Consider the following 23,192-nt stretch of genomic DNA (forward strand, 5'->3'; position numbering starts at 1 on the left):
ATAGAAGCGTCAATAATGACATTGTATCAGCATTGATCAGGACTAGAAATTGTTCTTGGTACGTATTCAATTGCAACAGTGGCTACCCACTATTCTAGGATCAAATCTTCATGTGGGCGAGGTTTCTCATAGAGCATAGTCACATCCACCCTCGTCTCCTTTACGACTTTTCCAAGACTCAGTTGGGCCATCGACTCCTCCTCCAAGTAGACCTCTAGCCATAGATCCTGGTTGGCCAACCTATGGTCAACCTCTCTATCGCCCTCTATTTCCCACACTACCCATAGTACCCCCACCTGCACAGGCTCTAGTAGCGCAACCCCCACAGGATTTGCGGCCATCGGGAACCTAATTCCCAGCTTGTATTGATTACTTCATTTTATCTTATTTCTATGTAATAGCACACCTGAACTTACTGGTTGGTCATACTATGTTTTAATTTTTGTTCAATCTGATATATGTCTACTCTATATATTGTTTTATTTCTATAACTAAGTTTAATTTTTGAAGGCAAGTCAGTTGATGGTGGTTAATCTTTCAGTGCTTTTTTGGTATGCATAATATTTTAAGTGAAAATATTGCAAAGGACATGGTGTGAATGACCCTTGAAGTCAAGACGCTTGGGTTTTTTTTTAAATAGCCAGAAGAACACAATGTTTCATTCATCCATTCATGCACAAGTCTCTACTGATTATCTATTTCTAAAGTTATTCGTTGAGTTTTCTCTCACTCATAGATTTACCATGCCAAGGGGAAATCAAGGACAAGGTGATCAATGTGGTCAACCTCCTCTTCGTGTTAACCCATCAAAAATGTGCATGCCACTTATCTTCTGAATAGTGTATATTCTATGAATGCAGTATGCATAGCACAGAGTGTACACAACCACTCCTACTCCCTCCGTGCAGTCGATGCAGCCACAAGCTCTTTATTCAATGCCATGCAAAACCTTAATCTCAATTCACATCCAACCAAAGGGGATATCGATCAAGTTGCGGCACTAGCCAGCAATGTAAGTATGGTTTGGGGGGAATATGGTTTTTGCACCCCACAGGAGTGTGCATCCTTCGAAAGACACATGGAGACTTGGGTAGAAGTGTGGATGTATAGCTAATGTAACCAACAACAACAACAACAACAATAGCAACAACAACAAAAACAACAACAACAACAACAGCTAGATCTCACCTTTCCTCGCTAATATTGGAGAATAAGGCCTTGACACCATATTAGCTTATTGTACTATTTTTGTCTCCATATCTATCTGATTATAGTTGTTTTAAGTTGTGCACTCTAAACCCTTTAAATAACAACCTATGGTGTTTCTATTGCAATCTTTAAATGTTGTTCAAAATTGATTTTCATTATTATGTAAACCATTGAAATTAATTTGTTGCATGTGTACGAGTGATCCCAAGTGTGAAAAGATAGAAGGATACTTGTCACGTTGGTGGTTTATCTTATTGCCCAACATATGTCATAACATTTGAGCAGACAAGTCACATGTTTGAGTGAGAGGATATTGACAGAGAGAGAAATATAAATTATGAATGTTTGATTGAATGAGAGAGAGAGAGAGAGAGAGAGAGAGGGAGAGAGGAAGATGATGATGGAGAAGGAGAAGCTTGGGTGGTATACTAATAGAACCATTTACCATTTTTTTTAAAAACACACATACAACCATTGTCAAAGCACACACATATATGAGAGAGAGAGAGAGAGAGAGAGAGAGAGAGAGAGAGAGAGAGAGAGAGAGGAAGATGACGATGGCGAAGAAGAAGCTTTTGTGGTATAGTGATAGAATGTCAAAGCACACACATAACACACACACACACACAAAGAGAGTAAGAAGCTTGGGTGGCAGCGAGAGAGAACAAAGTTGAGAATGGAGAGAATCTTTTTGGGATCTACTCGCCGGATTCCAAAAAGGGCTCATTGTAAAATGCTCGCTAAAAAATTACGTCCTTGGTAGACCATCCCGTGCTGAGATAGATCTAAAAGCACATATTTATATTCTAATTCTTCTTCCCATTCATTTTTCTACATTAAATGATCAATTCAATACAAGAAAATCATTTCGGATAGTTAGATATTAGATTTTATGACATTACCTCTCTCTTGAAACCATAGTCATTGTCGACTATGAGGTAGAGAAGATAAAGCCTTGTTCAATAGTCTAGATTGCTTATAGAGGATCCCTTTTTACCATACGACATCATTCAAGAATTGAGGACTAGTCCATTTGGTGCTTGAGAGGCTCTTTAGTCCATATCATACTTTTCAAAGTAGAGTGAAAATTCTACTTGGTGTTTGGGAGGCGTCGTCATCACAAACATGATTCTAAGCATGTATACTACTCAAATTTTTGCACAATAAAAAGAGAACTAGTCTTACAAGACAAAAACATTGTACATTAAAAAGGAATTTACATCTGATTACTCTATTGTAACATTGTAAGCATTGACAAGGTTCATACTATCCTTAAGCTGTGTTCCTTGCATCCATCTAGCATCTTCAAAAGGATAGTTCTTGAACTTAATAAGATAATGTTGGAGGATAATCTGACCATGTCTTAGTACCTTGTCTACATGTTGAAGCATGAATTCAAGGTGGAGAACCTCTTCCTGATCCTCAATCTTGGGGGGATTCCTCAATTATTGGTTCTCTTGGTGGCTCTCTTTTGTAAGGCTTAAGTAGGCTCACATAAAAAGCATTGTGTATGAGAGCATGACTGGGAAACTTTAGTTGATAGGCCATCTCATTGATTGCAGGTTTTAAGTTTTGAGAAGGATCATATTATCTTTTTTACTAGCTTAGCAAATTACTTTTGGTGGTCCATAGGATTTTTGCCTGTTGTTTTCCTCAATTGAGTCTTGGGAAACTTGAGTAGGACCCGATTATTTTCTGTGCTTGTTAGTAGCATCCTTTTGCCTTTGTTGTGAGATGGATATAGCCTCCTTAATCTTTTGAAAACATTCTTGTAGGTCTTGGCTATAGTCATCAGCAGCATTGAAGATCTTTCCATGTAACTTAATTAGCAAGGTACTTTTAGGTCTTCCCTCAATGATCTCGAAAGGTGCCTTTCCTGTAGTAGAATGGACAATGTTATTGTACGCATACTCTATAAGGGGTAGGTGCTTCTCCCATTGTGAGAATCGATCTACTTCCGTGACATAGGTCTTGAGTAGATCTAGAATCGTACGGTTAGCTATCTCACCACTCATGCCATCCGTTTGTGGGTGATGTTACCATATACATGTGGTAGTGATGTGTATGAACACACTTAGGACGACCGGGGCATACTTTCCCTCACTACAAGGTTTTCCCCGTGCATTATATAAATGCCCATCATTATAGGGATATCTATCTTTCCATTGCACACTAAGTAATACACTCTTATTGTGTGCCTTGAGATTCCTTGGTCTTCTTCAAGATGTTCCAACAATTGGTATCAGAGTAGGTTGCATCCTCTCGCGCTTGCCAGTTGCTCCAGCACATGCCTGCTCACTTTCTTGAATTTTTGTGAGCTTTGGTGAGTGTTCACAGGTTGTCAAATATTTCAGGCTAGCTTGTAGAGCTTGGTTTGTTGAGATTTTTGATTTGGACTCATTTTGGCCTCCATTTCCACTATAGGTAGTCTGCATAGGCTATTTTGTCATTTTGTGCAATTTTTTTGTTAATGCCATTTTTTGCATAATAGGTCTTGTATAGTCTTCAACAGTTTGTGCTATGTAGCACGTGTTGTTCGTGCTTCGTTTCTCCTCTTTTCAAGTAGTTTTCACTTCAAGTACAAGCATTTGCCATGGTTGACAGCAACACAGATGTGTTCAAGCTATTTTTGTTGAGGATGGGTACAATTACCCTATGTGGGCTCACATGATGCAACATGTCCTTGTGTCAAAGGGAATTTGGAACATTGTGCAGGGCATTGATGTACGTTCAAGTTCTGAGGATGTAGACGATGTTCCAGGTTTTGGTGGCAGGATTGCTACTGCTAGAGCGGTTTTGTGTATGGCTGAGCAAGCTCATTGGGATGTAAGGGTGCGCACGCTCATGCATTGATTGCATTTTCTATGAAGCACACTATTACTCTCCACATTTCTTTAATGAAATTTGAAAACAGAGTTGGGATATTCTCTATGGTCTTCATGCAAGTTGGAATGAGGCAAAAATGATAGTGCATTGACCTCTTAATTGTGCTTGCCTGCAATATGAGAAATATGAAAATAAAATTGCAAAAGAGAAATTTTTCACCTCATTTGTTTGTTGGAGAGGAAAACTTAGTTTGTGTCATGAAGTACTTTAGACTTTGGTGATCTGTTTGTAGGATGAATAGTGTCCCCAAAAGATAATGCTTCCATGTGTTAAGGGCATGCAAAATAGCTAGTAACTTCTTTTTGTATATGCCTAGCACTTGCGCATTGAAATTGAGCCTTTGACTTTTGTATGCTACTTAGGAGCTCACCATTCAGTACCTCCCTATATAACATGCATTTGTGGAGTGTTAAAAAAACAACTCTTTTAGCATGTCTAAATGAATAAAATGAATTGGGGTCAACATTTCGTAGATTGCCAGAGAACTTGTTGCTACAATTGGATAATTGTGCAGGGGAAAACAAAAATCGATACTTATTTGCCTATTTGTCAATGCTTGTTGCAAGGGGTGTTTTCAAAACCATCCAGCTGGGATTTTTAATGGTTGGGCATACACATGAGGACATAGACGCCATGTTTAGTAGGTTTTCAGAGAAGTTGAGAGTTACACAAACCTATACTTTGCCACATTTGATGGATACATTACGAAACAGCTCATCTTCATCTCCAGCTCCATTTTTTCTCACAAAGATCCCCGATTTCAAGCAATATTGTGATGGCTATCTTTGTGATGGACAAGACATACTTGTTGGACATTCCAAACCGCTTCAGTTCGGGTTCTTTATGCAGGATGAGACACCAATGATGCAATATAAGGCACATGTAGGTGTATCAAGTTGGAGTGGAAGTATTCGCCTTTGGAAAACAGACACAGAAGGCAAGCCAATGTTACCACATGGAGATCCACCTCTAGTACAAATGGCGGAGTATGTCAAGGCCCACGAAGAAGTCATTTTGGGGCTAAAGAACTATATAAAATTTTGGAAAAATTTAGGGAATGGTTCAAGTATTCCGCGATATTATAGACCCGTGATAGATTATTGGAGTAAGGTAATTGAAGAGATTGGAAAAGAAATCATATCAGAGGGAGTCTTGTATGAAATGTTTTGGCCAAAAACTCAAGAATATTCTCACCTACAAAGCACTACAATGAATTTGCAACAAGGAGCAGAAAGATTCCTAGGCCTTGAAGAGTTGAACGATCATTTTTGTGGCCCTCAACGAGATAGGCCAAGGGAAGAGTTTGACCCTATGTCTGATGTGCACCAAGGTGACTTTCTTATGCTTGTTCCGAGTGACACAGAAATCTATCCAGTGTGGCTTGCAATGGCTTTATCTGACATTGATAATGAGCCTACATCACCAAACTACAGAAAACTCTTGATTCAATATTGGGCACCTTACGCGAGAAAAAGTGGGATGACAGATACTCAAGCTTACAGTAATTGTTGGAAGGGTTATTGGGCTGTCAACTATAAGGACCCACAAGTGTGGGAAACTATAGATGCAATTGTTTGGTCCTGGAGACCCAACAAAGAAGGACCATTTTCTAGAATAAAGATTCCAGAAAGACATGCTCTAAAAGCCAAAGAAGGCCTCACTCGTGCACATCAGCCACACTTGGATCAAAGTTCAGATATGGTATCAAATGTGGAGTAGAATTATGTGGAGCTTCTATTGTGACTATACTAGTCAATTTGTAAACAAAATCTTTTTTGTATCTTCCTTTGTTTTATGTAATTTATAGTTATTATTCAAATCCATGTGTTGTACATCCTCTTGACTTTTGGTGTTTATCAACACCACAATCCTATGAGATTTTCACCTTATTTACTAGCCACACACCTCAATTTTTCCCACTTTAAGTGGAAAATTCCCAAATTACATGAATTCAGTCGATTTGGAGATTCCCATAATGTGAGATTTTTACCAAAAGACCTAATATGGTCTTGCACTACTTTGAATGCAAAGTGCGCTCATCTTGTGGGCATCCCTCACGAAGCCTTGGTAGAAGGTATGAGGATTAGAGCAGGCTCCTTTGGTGTGTTCACATTGTACACGATCAAAAGCATCTCATTTTTTCCAGACCACATTACATATGTGGAAAAATGTTACAAGGGAGAGAGTGAGGCAAAATTTGACAGCTTTCAGACAGAGCAAGGAATGCAAATGCTTCACCCCTCCATTGTAAGGTGCATTGGGTTTACTACAGAATCTCTTTGGATCACGATATTCCCATACTACAATGGGGGTACCGTGGGCGACATGATGTGCCACTTACCGTTCACTCACGGATTGTTCAGACGACACATGCACAGGCTACAACACGGCTGGAGGTCATTGCCTGTAGCAAACAACCCTGTAAGCGAGATAGACACGGTGCGGATCAGAGCAGTGGTCGAGCAGATGTCAGAAATTTGTCATGCCTTAATCGACGGCAGTGGTTGTCCACTCGGCCGGTATAGTGCACAGTGACCTGCACCTGTTCAACGTAATGTTGGACTTTACTCCCGCCAATAAATCTCGAGTCGGTATCATTGATTGGGTATGATGCTGAGAACACCTGCTAAGCGCGTAGCAAATAATTATTTGTCTCCAAGCGCACAGTCTAACGAAGTAGTTTTGAATGCACAGAGAGCAGGGAATGCCGAGATGGCTAAGCGACCGTGGATCGCTCCCAAACTATACGATCCACGGTGCGCAGATGCATACACAAAAGCGAGCGGCATTTATGCATTGGGCTACCTATTCGACATGCTGGCTAATTTTTGGAGTGCAGCCAGAAAATTTTATTTCCCAGAAGAAGTTTTTCACTACCCGGACGAAGATGTTATGAGGGCTATTCGAACTAAAGTAGATTGTTGGATGAAGTTAAAAGAGCGGTACCAAAGAAGGAATGCTTCTGACGTGTTGATATTTTTCAAAGAACATTTAAAGACAAACCCTAACCTTGTCCAACGTCCACTTGTTGAACTTGCACCATCATTTTATCCGATTTAAATATTTCTATGATATACATGTCTTGTCAAGTGTTTTTTTTTTTTATTGAAGTGTATTATCTGGTTTAAAGTGGTTCACCGTATTGAGTCAATTATCTTTAGTCATTTCAAATTTGTCATTTAATTGTCAGTATTTCAAATTTGCCTTGTGGTTCAATTAGTCGCATTTTTTGTGGTTTGACTTAGTGGATTCCGCGCAATGTCCCAATGAGTGAGAATATATATTTGCCAATGATATTGAATATTTTCCACTCTGTTGACTGCAGCTCTAAGAGAAAATGGTCGATCAAGAACAAGATATTGGCACCCAATCATTGCCTAATGATCAACAACAAGCGGCTGTTAATGCATTTCAGCGCATGAAGTCTCTAGCACACGGCATGTCGGCACAAAAGGCGACGCGTCGCCGACTCTCAAAGTGGACAAATCCAAACCATATGCAGTGGAAAGAGATCAATAAAGAAGTGACAAAGGACATGATCAAGACAATATGGCCATGTGAGGACGCAGAGATCAAGAAAGGAAGGTGGATGGTTTCAAAGTGCAACCATGACGGTATCAAAGATAACACTGAGAGGATTTATTTGGAGGTTTATGGACATCCCCTGCACAATGCAGATTGTGCGCTATATTTTGCAAAAATGTTATATGTTCACTTTGTGCAACAGCGACCAGTATACTTCTCGTCAAAGGAGACAATTGTTGCCACTCATGATTTAAGGGAGAGTTGTGTCACTTTCACCCGAGATGAGTTGGCATTGATAGTGGAAGGCGCCGACCTACAGTTAAAGAGAGAGAAGGATATTTACACGACACAATTGGCAGAGAAAGATGCAAAAATAACACGTCTTTCTATATCCACCCAGACACCGCAACCCTCACAAGTTCGGATGGAGAAAAGCATTCACTGTTTAAGTCAGCACGTTCAAAACCTGACACAGTGAGTGAATCCAACACCTGTACAAGGGACACACATCAACCACCTTGTCTTGCATCCGGAGTTGGTCCCCTCGTCTAATTTAGATGCATCCTCATCTTCCCAATGTCCAGTTTGCTACAAGAATTTTGATGGATGGAGTGGGTACTATACATTGACATGTGGTCACTATTATCATTTAGTTTGTCTTATTCGTTTGATGCAAAACAGTAGTCGATGCGCAATCTATTCACAAGATATTCCACAAGGAATATATATTGGCATGGCAAACGAATATAAATTCAAGCAAGCACGCCCAGATACCCCTAGCACAATCAGAAATCTGTTTGATGAGCAAGATGCTGCTTCAGGGCAACACAATTGAGATCGACAAACCATGTAATATTGCGACAAACTATGTACTATCGAGTTCATATGAAGCATTGTAATTACTCAAAACACATTTGAATACAAGGTCTTTTACAATGGTTTTTGACATTTACTCATTCTACTCTCAAGCTATATTGAATCAGTTGAGTTGTTATCTGGTTCTAAGTCTGAGTGTTGTGGTTCTCCTTGTAATTCAACCTCCACATCTATTATCAAATTCTCTTCTATTTCGTCTACAGTGCATTGAGATACACCAATATTGAAATCTTCTTCATCTTCATTTTGACAATATACAACCAGTTGGCGTTTCCTCCTCGTAGTTAGCACTTTCGATGTGATTCAGTATCTTTTCGTTACAATACATATACACTAATTTCTCTGCTCTGTCTGCTAATAGTCTGTTGCGAATAGTGTTGTGAACATACTTGTACATACTCCAGTTTCTCTCTGAACTTGAATTTGTTGCACATTGTGCGAGTACTTTCATTGCAAGAGGATGTAAGGTAGAGTAATGCTCTCCACCATTCATCATCCACCACTTCCATGCAAGTTGCTCTTTTGCCATTACCTGTACAAAATCATTCACAAAAGGACCTTCTTTTAATCTAAATGCACTCATTTCTTTGATGCAATCAATTCGGTCATGAACGTTGGAGTAGAACGTGTTGAACACGTGATAGAAATCGCCTACCACCTCTGTATTAGACACAGATCTAAATTCTAATACTCTGGATTGAGCATGTAAGCCACGCTATGGAGTGGACTATGAGCGCTCTTCCACCTTGCATGAAAATACTTAGCCAAAATTTTCCGTTGTTTTTCAGAGAATGGTAATCGCCACTCCTTCTCTACTACAGACTCTTTTAGCTCTTCAGGATTTTCAAGACTCTGTTGGATTGACCACCATGTCATCCACACTTTGCCCAAGTTTGGCGCCCTTTGATCAAGATTGCAGATTGCAAACATAACGGGCATCATTACATGGTATGCATCCATTACACTCCTCCACCAAGAAACCTTGTTTACATTGCCATGTAGACATGTAATTTTATCTTTCATTGTTTCTTTCTGCTCAAGCTGTTGTTCATCAAAGGCCGTACAATTGAATATGTCAATCAAAGCACATTTATTATGGAGAAGTGATTCCAAGGTATAAAAGTGTGTGCAGAACCGAGTTTCAGCAGGAAGTTTCAGCACCACTGACATGCGCATCCTATACAAATCAAGCACTCTTTATCGTTTCAAGATAAATTTCACAACCTGACGTGTTGTATAAATTATTTTGGCAAACCATGTAGTTTCTTCGCTAGTGTACCAATCTTTCAGCATCAAGTTCAAGCTGTGCGTATTACAACCATTGGCAAAAATATCTGGAAAGCACTTCTTTATTAATTTACTGGCGTTTTTACAATTCTTTGCGTTGTCCATCACAACTTGGATGACATGTTCATCACCAATTTCTTTAATTACATTAATCAAGACCTCAAAAATGTATTTACCACTTTTAATTTCACCAAAACTATCAATCGCCTTTATAAACGTTTCTCCCCTTGGACAAACCAGCATTACATTGATTAGTGGTATTCTCTGAACATTTGACAAGCCATCACTCACAATCGTACATCCTGAAAGCGAAATATTTCCAAGTATTATTTTGCCAACACGCTCTTTGACTTCGATGTAACATTTGTCCAAGAAAACATTTCTTATCGTGTGATAAGTAGGAGCTAAACATCCTAGACCAAACTCACAGATTTTCTTCCAAGCAGCCTTCCAATGATGTTGTCTACCATGACCAAAGCACTTCCAGTAAAGAATATTGCTTTGGCGAGTGCTATTTGTGCTTCTTCTAGAGACTGCACTCAAAAGCTTTGATGTAATGATTTTTTACGCATTTGACAAAGTCCACCTTCATTGTGACGTTTAAAAGGAACATTGTCTGGAATTTCCTCTCCTTGCGCTGGTTGTTCTCGAAGGTTAGTTGGCGTCACTACAGGATCTGCGGAGTTTATATTTGGCTCTGGGAACTCTTGACTCGAAGGCACAAAGCTATATATCTATTGTCTCTTGCCACCCTTTTTGGCGAGCTCTTCTCTCAAACGCTTTGCAACTGCAGGTGCTTGAGAATGTTCACATTTCTTACAAATGTTTTTAGCGCTATCCAAAAAATGATCCCTAATACGTAGTGCACTGCCAGATTTTGTTGTGTGACAAAATTTACATTGCCACTCCATATATCGGCCGCATATGTTGTGAGCATAATCCCACTCTTTGCCAGGAGCTTTTTTATTCTTTGGCTTCTTCGTACCACTTGTGCCCACATTTTGCTCCATTGCTTTTAAAGTAAAACTGAAGAGAAAAGAACAAGATGTTCAGTTTTGAAAACATTTTTTTTGTTTTCAATATATATTATAATTTAAAAACCATTCAATATGAAAGTAACCATGATGCACAATCTGAGATTTTTAATGCACGCTAGTCAATGTACATATCAATCATCTATATTGTGAGCAACCATACACATTGCAATGTAGTCTATACATAGCGTAATAACTATAACAATGCTATGAATCTCTCTAAGCAATTATTATTATAATGATTAGTTGTATGTCCACTTTGATTTGCAAACAATAAGACACATCTAATTTCATTTGCTACAAAAAAACAAACGAAAGCAATAAAATATATGATTGGTCATTTCATGCACTAATAATCTATTGTAATATATAATGCACTCTCTGTATAAACCAATGCATGAACTAATGCAAATAAATCTTCAATATAATCATCCAATTGGGGATTACTTGTACCCAGTGAAGGATTGTAGCCCACCCATGCAACCAATTCAATATATAAAAGCTATTTTAACCCAATCAAGGATTATAGCTCTTATATTGTAAATAAACTCAAATGCAATAAAAGCTATTTTAACCCAATCGAGGATTATAGCTCTTATATTGTAAATAAACTCAAATGCAAGACTTCAAGGATCTTTATATGCCCGGTACACAAGTAGAGGACATCCGACCCTTGACTATCGACTCGTCATTTACATATGCTCATCTTCTAAAAACCAATTACAGCCCTCATTTGGACCAATGGTTTCTTCGCAATGAGCATGATTCTCCAAGTTTTTAGTTGTTTTGGTTTTGTACCTTTATGTCGATAAACGAATTAAAATTTTTTAGAAGTGGTTACCGAATTAAGAATCACGTTCGGTCCAAAAAAAGGACCTGTGACTCTGTAACCTTAGGTCAATTCACAAGGAGATGACAATACTTGGCACTCGGATACACTCCCCAAGGATTTGCCTAGCTAAAAGACCAGGGTTAGCACACTATTTACTATATATAATTACTCTCGCCGGGCTTTTTCATTTTCCCGACGGGCCCGCCGGGCTACTGCATACACCCGGCGGGCTCGCCGGGAAAATGAAGTTGCCCGGTGGGGACCGCAGGGAAAATAAGAAAGCCCGGAGGGATAACCGGCTCTATAGGTTTTTGCAGGTCAAAATCAAGGTCACGTTAACAATTAACGTGATCACGTGATTTTTTTTGTAAATACTATAGTTATTTACGTAATCACCCGATCGTGATTACGTTAATGAAATCCCTGGGGGCCACAAAGTCTGGAGCATGTCTGTAGCTCCTAGTTCTCCCATGTGGTGAGAGAACTCTAGGACCTCTGTGTGTAACCATCCCAACACTGAGTCAAGAGTCCACTCTGTCTGGTTCCTGCCGCAGAGGATGAAGAAGAAGCCAACTACTGCGTCCAAGGACAATATCCCCCTAGCGGCAAGGAACAGAACATGGACCTTGAAGCAGGCTGCCTCATGGTCTGTCGAGGGGTCGTCAAGAGAACGAGTGAAGCCATAGTCAAAGAAGTCTCATCGGCGCCGGATGTCAATGCTCGTCAGACCACGAGGGATAGCTGCAAGGGCAGATGTCTGTACCTGCAGAGGGGGCCGCAAGAAAGGTTGTCCCTCTCTCGCTAGGCGACTCGTGGCAAAGGCACTGCCAAGAGATCGCCTAGCCGCAGGAGAAGGCCCTTTCCCCTGGGTTGACTGTGGAACTGAAGCAGGAGGGGGGGGAGAAGGAGCAGGGGGGAGCCCTGGAGAAGAGGGGCAGGAGGGAGAGACAGAGGTAGAGGGGCGGGGGAAGAGGCGGCGGGAGCAGGAGACGGGGGGAGGATGAGGAAGAGGGAGGCAACTCTGGGGGGGGGGAGGGGTTGTCGAGGGTGAATCTGGGGTGGGGGCTGGAGCAGGGACCTCATTCTGCTCAAGAGGACCAAAACGATTCCCCGTGGGAATCCACTGCTGCTGAGTAGGCGCCCGAGGACCACTCTGAGTGCCCGGCTGACGTTGTGGCCCCTCTCGTCCTCTACCACGGGCCTGCTTCCATCCCTCCTCCCTGGAGCCCCAAGCTCAGAGGGTGGCTCTGGTTGTGTGTGATGTGTCTCTGGATGTGTCTGTTGGCCAGCCCTTGCAAGCTGGGACTGAGGCTGTGGTGTAGGTCGAGCCCTCCTTCGTGGATAGGCCTTCGCTAGATGGCCTATCTGTCGACAAATGAAGCACTAGTTTGGGAGGCCGGAATACTCCACACTCTATCTAAACCAACCCCCACTCACCCGAGGCAAAAGAATAACCTTCGGGAGCGTGTGAGTGTCTCTGACCAAAACGTGAATTGAGGGAATGGCAGCCGCCTTGGCAGCTACTGAGGTTGCCGTGCGAGGTGTCTCCAAGATAGTCCCAATGGTTGAGCCGATCCTGGACAGAATTGGTAAGTACTCCCTCCGCAAACCGGAAAGCAAACAGAGATGGGGATGTCTGCCTCCTCTACTAGAACATCCGAAGCAGGGTTGAAACCATGTCTCCATTGTCGAAAGTGGGTATGTGCTGCTCGGATGGTCAATGGACTCATGGTGATGACCTTGGACACCATCTCGGAGGTCTCAAACTTGATCTGATAGTAACCTCGTCCGAGTATCTGTACGTCCAAGATCTTGCCCACCTCTGCGAGAAGACGGGCCTCGAGAAGGTCATGCAACTCTCCTCTGCTAGGTCGGGTGCCGAGAATCTTGCAGATGACAGAAGTCGCTTGCAAGCGCTCTACCTCTGCGGCTAGGCTCACTTGCTCTGCGCGGTGAAAGAGCAAGTCGAATGGTGGGCTCAGCGGGGTCGGGCGAGGGGGCTTCGGGCGAGTCCCTCTGTGGCGAAGCTGGAGCCTCCATCTGTGTCTACTCTTGTGTCGAAAAAGCGGATAGAGTAATTTCGCTACAAACGACCTTGACGAGCACTATCCAAAGAGTAGCACTGCCAATGCCGACTGAAGGAGACCTTCGGGAAGAAAGAAAGAAAATGAAGGAAGCGGGGGGGGGGGAGATAATGTGGGTTGGCTGGGAACGGGCGGCGGGCGGGGCAGGGCGGGGCAGCGAAAGGGTAGCGGGCTCGAGGGGCTGTAGGCTGGGAAGCAGGCACGGCAGCAGGCGGGGTGGGTGGACAGCGCACGGGGCGGGCAGGGGGGTTGGCTGCGTAGGGAGGCGGGCAGAGCGGGCTGCGCAGGGGGTGGGAAGGGAAGGCTGCGTGAGGATGTGAGGGCGGGGTTGCAACGCAGGGGCAGGGAGGGAAGGCAGCGATGGCAAGGAAGGGGGAGGGGGAGCGTGTGGGCAGTAGTCCTTAAAAACCCTTTGCTTTAGCTTTTTAGGAAACACTTTTTTTCTAGCTTTGTTTTTCTCTCTCTCAAGATAGATAGATACATAGACCTACAAGTACATGCAAACATAGGACATAGATGAAGAAAGAGAGATAAGAAAATGAGAATGAGAGAGAGAGAGAGAGAGAGAGAGAGAGAGGGAGAGAGAGATTCTGAGCAACTTATGTATCTTTTTATAGAAAGATTGTCAAACACTGAACAAGACACGTAGATAAGGATAGATAGCTAGACAACAAAAAATCCTGAAAGAGAGTCCAATCAATAGATAGCTAGACAACCAAAAATCTAGAGAGAGTGTCCAATTGATAGATAGATACATAGAAAATGAGAGAGAGAGAGAGAGAGAGAGAGAGAGAGAGAGATGGGATAGAAGTAGAGATAGAGCTAAAGATAAAGATAGATAAAGAGATAGAACTATGTGTGTATGGCAAGGAAGACACATTTAAAGAAAGAAAGATAAAGATGGACATAATGAGGGAGACAAAGAGAGGATCTAGAGAGAGAGAGAGAGAGAATAAAATAAATAGAGAAATTGAGAGAGAGAGAGAGAGAAAGGTATCCATAGAGAGAGAAAGAAAGAGATTTTCATAGAGAGAGAGAGAGAGCGCTGGCTAAATAATTATAGATTCATATAAGGACGAACATATAGAGGTAGAGATAGAGAGAGGGGGCAATTGATAGATTGAAGCCATTGATAGATTGATGGATCATGGGATTTCACTAACGTGATCACGATCGTGTGATTACGTTAATAACACAAGTAAATACACATGAAAAAGACGTGACCGCATTAATTGTTAACGTGATCTTGACGATGACCTGCACAAATCAATAGAGTCAATCAACCTGTCGGGCTTTTCTAGTTTCCTTGCGAGCACGTCGGGCTTTTTTAATTTACCAGTAGCTCCGTCAAGAAAATAAAAAAGACCGGTGGGTGTAGTTATATAAAGTAAAACCTTTTCTAACTTTGGCATTTTGGCTAGGCAAATCCGTGGGGAGTGTATCCGAGCACCGGGTACAATCATTTTCTTGTGAATTGACCTAAGGTTACAGAGTCAAAGATCCTTTTTTTGGGCCGAGCGTGATTCTTAATACGGTAACCACTTCTAAAAATATTTAAATTATTCACCAAACATAAAGGTACAAAGCCAAAAAAATTGAGAATTTGGAGAGTCGTGCTCATTGTAACGAAGCCAATGGTCCATAAAAGGGTTGAAGTTGGTTTTGAAAGATGAGCATATGTAAATGTCGAGTCGATAGTCAAGGGTTTGATGCCATGTACTAGTGTACAGGGTATATAAAGATCCTTGAAGTCTTGCATTTTACACCATCATAGATTTGAGCTGATATACATTGTCATTGCACAATATGAGATCTATAATCCTTAATTGGGTGAAAATAGCTTTTATATATTGAATTGGTTGCATAAGGGGGTTGCAATCATTGATTGGGTACAAGTAGTTCTCAATTGTGCAATTGTATTGAAGATTTCATTGCCTTGTTTTATGAATTGGTTTATACAGAGAGTGCATCATGTATACTCAAGATTGTTAGTGCATGAGATGACCAACCATAGATCTTATTGCTTTTGTGTGTGTTTTGTAAATAATTATCATCGTTTCAGTGTAAAAATTGATTATTCTTTGTAGCATTTGAAAATAAATATGTCTTACTGTTTGCAAATCGAATAGGATGTAGAACTAATCATTATATTTATAATTGCATTGACAAACTCATAGCATTGTTGTATGCATAATGCCATGTAGAGAATGCATTGCAATGTGCGTCTTTGCTCACAACATATGTGTTCAATAAGTGGATTGACTAGAGTGCATTGCAAATCTCATATTGTGTAGATTTTATTGCGTTCTTAGTGATTGTTTTTCTAATATATATTGAAAGAAGAAAATTGTTTTTAAAATTGAACATTTAGTTCTTATGCCTTCACTATTGACTTGAAATCATTGGAGAAAATGTCGGCACAAGTGGTACAAAGAAGGCAAAGAATAAAAAAGGCCTTGGCAAAGAGTTAAATTATTCTCACAACATATGCGGACGATATATGGAGTGACAATGCAAAATTTTCTTTGCTATGAAATCGGGTGGTGCACCACGTATTAGGGACCAGTTCTTGGGTAGCATTAAAAAAATTTATAAGAAATGTGAACATCCTCATGCACCTGTAATTGCAAAGCGTTTGAGAGAAGAGCTCGCCAAAAAGGGTACGCAAGAGACAGCGGGTACATAACTCTGTTATGGATGCATGCTAAGAGCTGACATAGTTAAATATCAACTCTCCAAATCCTATGGTGACACCAACTAATCCTGCAAAACAGCCTTTGCAGGGAGAGGAAATCTCAAGCAATGTTTCTTTTAAGCACCACAATGATGGTGGACTTTGGCAAATGCGTCAAAAATCATTGCATCAAAGCTTTCAAATGTAGTCGCTAGAAGAAGCACAAACTAGTTCAAACAAACCATAACCGTTACTTGAAGACTTCCAAAAAATGTGCACAATTATATTAATGCAGATTGATGATCATTTTCACTTTAAAATGCTATGTCTAATCATGTGAAATGCATTAGAAACAAGTAACGCTTCCCTAAACCATCCAGATCGAACAATATAGATTAAAAACCCAAAACATTAAAGTATATTGTGATAAACCATAAGACATGGGTTTATATCTTACACGTTGCACTCTCACCCTAGTTCAAACAAACCATAATCGTGACTTGAAGGCTTTCAAAAATTGCAAAAAATTAAACCATATTGTGATTAACCATAAGACACGAGTTCATTTTTACACGTTGCACACTCACACTAGTTCAAACAAACCATGACTGTGAAATAAATACTTCAAAAAATTATACAAAAATTATATTCGTTCATGATGATAACCATTTTTACTTTTAAATTATATGTTTAATCGGTTAAATGCAATAAAAACAAGTAACTCCTATGATAAAAAAGGCTTGCTCTTTAAAAAGATTGAAATGAACGTCTTACATGCAAAATGTGTGTATATACCTTTTTAAATTGAAAGTATATTAGCTATTTGTAGACATAGAGAAATAGTATAGTTTGAATTCTAGAGAAAATGTAGCATTTGGTTTTGCAAGAATGTTCTTCGTTAGTGTAGATATGTTAAGGTTGTAAAAAGTGATATCATATATGATATAATTTTTATGACTTCTATCAATGTAACATTTTAATAGCAATGATGACTAATGAATAAAACTTTCTTTTGAATATGATTAGATAGTAATATTTTCACATGAACACTTAAAAACAACAATTTCAAACGATTCAAACATTTGTACATGAAATACTCTTCACGTTCGCATTATCGACCACGCACTCCATATACTTAATACTTTTAAAAAAATGAATTGCACATGTACATACGAATTATATGGCGTTCATACGGCCAGGTTAACGACATGAACGCCACATTTATGCAAAAGAAAATGCTTCTAACAAACAACACTCTCTTAGTCGCATTACCAAACGAGCGTCGTTCGAAACTAAATAGCAATAATCGTTTGCATATGAGCATCATATGGCCACGTTACCGACTGATGCTCATATGTTTTTTTGACAAGGAAAAGGAAAGTTGACTCACCACAAAGATACAATATCGCCGCATTACCGACATAGTATCCAAACAGTGAGCCCATACTTATCACAAGGACACTATATTCCTTGCGTAACCGAGGCGATGTCCTCGTGGTAAGCGATGTTCCATAGAACAGCTTACGCACATACCCACATTGTGTGGTAAGGTACCTATGACCGCCGTGCAATACGACAAGAGACACGTTACCACCACACAACGCGCGCACACACACACAACACACACCCGAGCCGTGTGGTGAGGTACTCCGTTGCTGTCGCGCACTAAGACGCTCCCACACAATCACCTCTCTTCTCTCGACGAACTTGCAAAGACGGACGTCTGTGTGTGTGTGTGTGTGTATGTGTGTGTGTGTGTGTGTGTGTGTGGCTCAACAAAAAACACCTAGCGGACCCGATCGGGGCCTACTATATAGTGGGCTTGTCGGGCTTTAGGGTTTTTTCGGGGGACCCGCAGGGAAAATGTAAAAGCTCAATGGGCTTTTTGTGGGTTTCCAGGTTGTTCTGGACCAGCTTGTTTGTGATCATGTTAAGTGATCGTGCTAAGTGTGATTATGTAAATATGTCAATAAAACCTTGTGATCACACAAAATTTTAGGTGGTTACGTAAATATTAAATTTTAGGTAGTTACGTAAATATTAAATCCCTGGATGTAGGTTTAGCAATAGAAAAATTAATAGATATTCAGTAATAAATGGATAAATAGATATTTAGCAATAGAAAGATTGATAATGATAAGAAGATAGAGATAGAGATAGACTTTAACAAATAGAGAGAGAAGGAGAGAGAGATATGGAGAGAGAGAGATATTCTTTATGCCTCTTCTCCCAAACGGCCATTTAGTATTTCTAATTGTCTTAAGGATGAATTGAGGCATGCTTTTGTGAACATTTGATTGGAAGCTTGAACTTTGTAGCTGCTTGATTTATAGGGCTATTGCAGGGAGATGTTTCTTTGTGAGAGAGGGCAAGGCTGAGGCTTAACGCCCCCCCACAGGGCTACCCTCACCCGAGAGAGAGAGAGAGAGAGAGAGAGAGAGAGGGAATCCCTTAAAAGGTCATTAAAAAACATGATATCAAAGCCCTATGAAAGCAAACAGTTCTCAAACTACCTATGTTTAATACATTTAGCTTGAACTTTGTAGGTGCTTGATTTATCGTGTAGTGGCTAATGTTTTTTCAAGGTGGCCAAAAGAAAGGGTATGCACAATTGTCAAGAAAGGGAAATGCATCAAGAAGGTAGTATTGTGTGGCTGAGGAAGCCAACATTGGGTGTGTTGTAGGACAAAACACAAAGAGATAAACATAAAGAAGTCTCTGCTTGCAGATCTGTGCTCCTGGTAGGTAGTTGCCCTATCCATCGGGGATCTGCAACAGCCTTCGTCATTTGGGCGGCTGCCTGTCATACTTTGTACATTGCTCGCGTCTACTTGAGGGAGGTGAGGGAGGATAAAATAGGTGACACATGGAAGAAAGGAGCGCTCTCAAACATGATGGGACCAAACCAACGATTTGTTGAGGGATACAATAAACATGTTTGTTTAGAATGGATATGCTAATTGATCTAAGAGAGGTGAATTCTAACGTGTCACTCTTGCAACTAGAGATGACATGTAGAGAATAGGCTCTTTCACCTTATAGATTTGTGGACAGTGCAATTTATTAGGTCTCCCTCCTCTAACCGCAAGTTGCTAAGAACTTTGTTTTAATCGCAAAGCGACAAAAGAAAGTGGGGCAATAGACCGGTTGGTAAGCCGGTCTAGAACGCTAGTGTTTACAAGTTTTCATGTCAAGGCGTAATTTGAATGCAAAAGGGATAATAGAATTCAAAAGATGTATCGACCCACGGGGAAAGTTTATGGCTAGGCAATGGCAACAAACATAATGTTCTAGTCTTATCCGGCGAACCAAAGTCCATTCTAGGCAAAGAATCATATTGGAAAAAAAATTGACACCTAGCGACAATAACCTACTACTCTTGTCAAAGTGGTGCTCGGCTTGCTATGTCCTATCAAAAATTGTTCGAGGGTCCAGCAATCCAGAGAGGTAATTGCAAGAATCCCAACTTGCAAATCTAACTATGTATGTCATCTCAAGAATCAGAGGACAAGGTGTTAAACAATTAGGGCAGTCAACAACCACATTGCCAAAGAAAGCTCCTCAGTTACTCTGAATAGTCTTCATGAAATCCTTTGGGATCAGAAGTAGGATTATCAACAGAGCCTGCATAAGTAAAAGCATGTCTGTCTATGTTCATCTGGTCTTCATTCACAAAGTCCATCTCTGCAAGAGCTCACTTCTTTGACACGGTCTGCCTCTGCAGCGTCTAGACGGGCATTTGGATCAGAAGAATGCTTCAAGCACAGTCTCCATCTTGTCCGGATGAGATCTTTTGTCAAAAGGATGCACACAAGCACTAGCACTCCCTGTCCTTTTCTTGTGGCCAGAAATTGATTGCTGCATTCTCTGGATGAGAGGGAGCTGCATCAGAAAAAGACAGACTAGATAAATCATGTAAGTTTTCAGTGATCCGAGTTTCTGGAAGCTCAAACTGTATTGCTGAATCACGTAACTCTTGACTGATCTGAGCCTCTGAAAAGCCTGAGATAATTCAGCTACGATGGTACCAAACTGTATAGCCGAGTGAATCTTTTTCCCGAGAACCAAGTACCATCGCGGATTCTGTTGATACTGTTGGATCTTGTCTTTTCTCATTTCCACTTGCTCGTTCCTTCTACTTTGAAAAGTTCCAGTCTTAGTAACACTGGTTACTAATCTTTCCTGTTATCTGACGTCCATTGAAGATGAGTAAAGCCAGTGCTTTCAACCCGTTTGATGTTGGAAACACTGCTTCTTTGTTGGTCTATTTCCTCCTCTGAGGTTGCAGGACTTGAGATGCTGGTGCTTTGGGCTAGGCCGGAAATGCAGTGCTGAGGGCTGGTGTATCGATGCTAAAAACTGCATCAATAGGAGGTGCTTCTGGGGTTCCTCCAAATGTATTCATACCCCGGTCAATACTCATACTCCAAGCACTCCTTGACACATAACCTCCACAATTTACTTGAATATACTGTAAATAGGTATAGGCACATCAAGAACTTCTAAGTAGCTGTATCGGATCCACTGATGATAAACCTGAAGCTCAGGAGTTCAGCTAATCTTTGCGTATGCGAAGGGCAATGAGGATCCTGCACATTATACGACCTACTCAAGTAGTGCAGCCATGAGCTTCCATGACGAATTCACATGTAACAGGAGCAATGGCATAACGCATTCTCACAGCAAGGGCAATGTATATCCAGGCAATTGGCATCTACTGTGCCAGTTGCTCCCAATTGAAGTGGCTATGTCCTATCAAAAATTGTTAAAGGGTCCAGCAATCCAGAGAGGTAATTGCAAGAATCCCAACTTGCAAATCTAACTGTGTATGTCATCTCAAGAATCAGAACAAGGTGTTAAACAATTATTAAAACGTGTTTAGGGCAGTCAACAACCACATTGCCAAAGAAAGCTTCTCAGTTACTCTGAATAGTCTTCATGAAATCCTTTGGGATCAGAAGTAGGATTATCAGCAGAGCCTGCATAAGTAGAAGCATGTCTGTCTATGTTCATCTGCTCTTCATTCACAAAGTCTATCTCTGCAAGAGCTCACTTCTTTGACACAGTCTGCCTCTGCAGCATCTAGACGGGCATTTGGATCAGAAGAATGCTTCAAGCGCAGTCTCTGTCTTGTCCGGATGAGATCTTTTGTCAAAAGGATTCACACTAGCACTAGCACTCCCTGTCCTCTTCTTGTGGCCAGAAATTGCTGCATTCTCTGGATGAGAGGGAGCTTCATCAGAAAAAGACAGACATGATGAGTCATGTAAGTTTTCATTGCTCCGAGTTTCTGGAAGCTCAAACTGTGTTGCTGAATCACGTTACTCTCGACTGATCTGAGCCTCTGAAAAAGCCTGAGATGATTCAGCTACAATGGTACCAAACTGTATAGCCGAGTGAAGCTTTTTCCCGAGTCTGACTAACCAGAATAGTAACAATTTCTCAAAACCAACCAAGTATCATCGCGGATTCTGTTGATACTGTTGGATCTTGTCTTTTCTCATTCCCACTTGCTGGTTCCTTCTACTTTGAAAAAGTTCCCGTCTTAGTAACACTGGTTACTAATCTTTCCTGTTATCTGACGTGCATTAAAGATGAGTAAAGCCGGTTCTTTCAACCCGTTTGATGTTGGAAACACTGCTTCTTTGTTGGTCTTTTTCCTCCTCTGAGGTTGCAGGACTTGAGATGCTGGTGCTTTGGGCTAGGCAGGAAATGCATTGCTGAGGGCTGGTGTATCGATGCTGAAAACTGCATCATTAGGAGGTGCTTCTGGGATACCCCAGTCAATACTCATACTCCAAACACTCCTTGACAACCCCCTTGATTGTCACTACTCATACTCTCAAGCACTACTTGACAACTCCCTTGACTGGTTGTTTTTCCCCTTTGCCAATCTGGGGTGGTTCCGTATGTTCTAGTTGGTGCTTTGCAAAATGTATAAAGTCCAAACCACCTGTTGCATGCAGGCTGTGGAGCAACCCCCACTACTATGAGGGCTGTGCCGGTTGCGAGACCTCTCGATGGTTATATGACCTGTCTGCCTGCTGGCTGAACAGGGTACAATGATTCCTCAGGAATTGGGCACATAGCACCAAAACATCAGTATCTTGCATTGTCAGTATGCCCTGAAGATACTCCTGTGGAAGCAACAACTGAGTGCGAGGTGAATTTGAATGGCACATCTCCAGAACTGACTATCCAAGAAGAGGCCATCATTTCTTATCATTTACACTCACCGCTGCCAACCAATGCTTCTAGCTGTTCTGCAACACAACGATAAGCTCTACTGCAAACCTGTAATCTATGCATGCAACAACAAATGAGCTTCAATTCATAGAGTTCATTAAAAAAACAAGATAGCCCACTGCAGCAAAATGCCACCTAAGAAGCAGCTCCAATCCATCATCCCATGTGTAACGAACAAAGACTGTGCTATGGCATAAGCAAACAAGGGCACTGCCTGTCATGGAGTGTAAGAAAAAACGAGAGCGAGCGCGAGAGAGAGAGAGAGAGAGAGAGAGAGAGAGAGAGAGATACCTGGAGGTTCAATTCAGCCTTGCACGCAAAGGAGAGAAAAGCTTCGAAGCTTCGACGCATGAGTAGGTAGTAAAAAAGGAAATTTTCTATTTGCAACTGTTTAGGCACGCTACCACCTCTCAAAAACAGCAAGGACACGTAAGCAAAGGTTGAACACGATGTCCAGAAACTTGAAAGGAAGGACCAAAGCCTATGTATTTCTGTTCTTTCAGCCAGAATTAAAAACTAGCAGTTAGGTTTTTACAAGA

General features: G+C 41.1%; 1 protein-coding gene across 4 annotated transcripts in view; it reads right to left on the reverse strand.

Moving 5' to 3' along the window:
• Positions 1 to 19,186: 19,186 nt before the first annotated feature.
• The window catches only part of LOC147447744 (uncharacterized), a 5,606-nt gene continuing 1,600 nt past the window's right edge, over positions 19,187 to 23,192 (reverse strand). The window contains exons 1-3 of one of the 4 annotated variants that reach the window (XM_086523456.1): positions 22,945 to 23,192; positions 22,789 to 22,834; positions 19,187 to 22,708 (exon numbers count right to left, since the gene is read on the reverse strand). The exon at positions 22,945 to 23,192 is cut by the window's right edge and continues 1,600 nt beyond it. The gene's annotated coding sequence lies outside the window, so the exon portion shown is untranslated. The other 3 variants (XM_086523453.1, XM_086523454.1, XM_086523455.1) reach the window with 3 other exon arrangements.

The sequence above is a fragment of the Adiantum capillus-veneris genome, chromosome 11, assembly GCF_014529385.1.
Source record: "Adiantum capillus-veneris isolate H3 chromosome 11, ASM1452938v2, whole genome shotgun sequence".
In the NCBI taxonomy this organism is placed as follows: Eukaryota; Viridiplantae; Streptophyta; class Polypodiopsida; order Polypodiales; family Pteridaceae; genus Adiantum; species Adiantum capillus-veneris.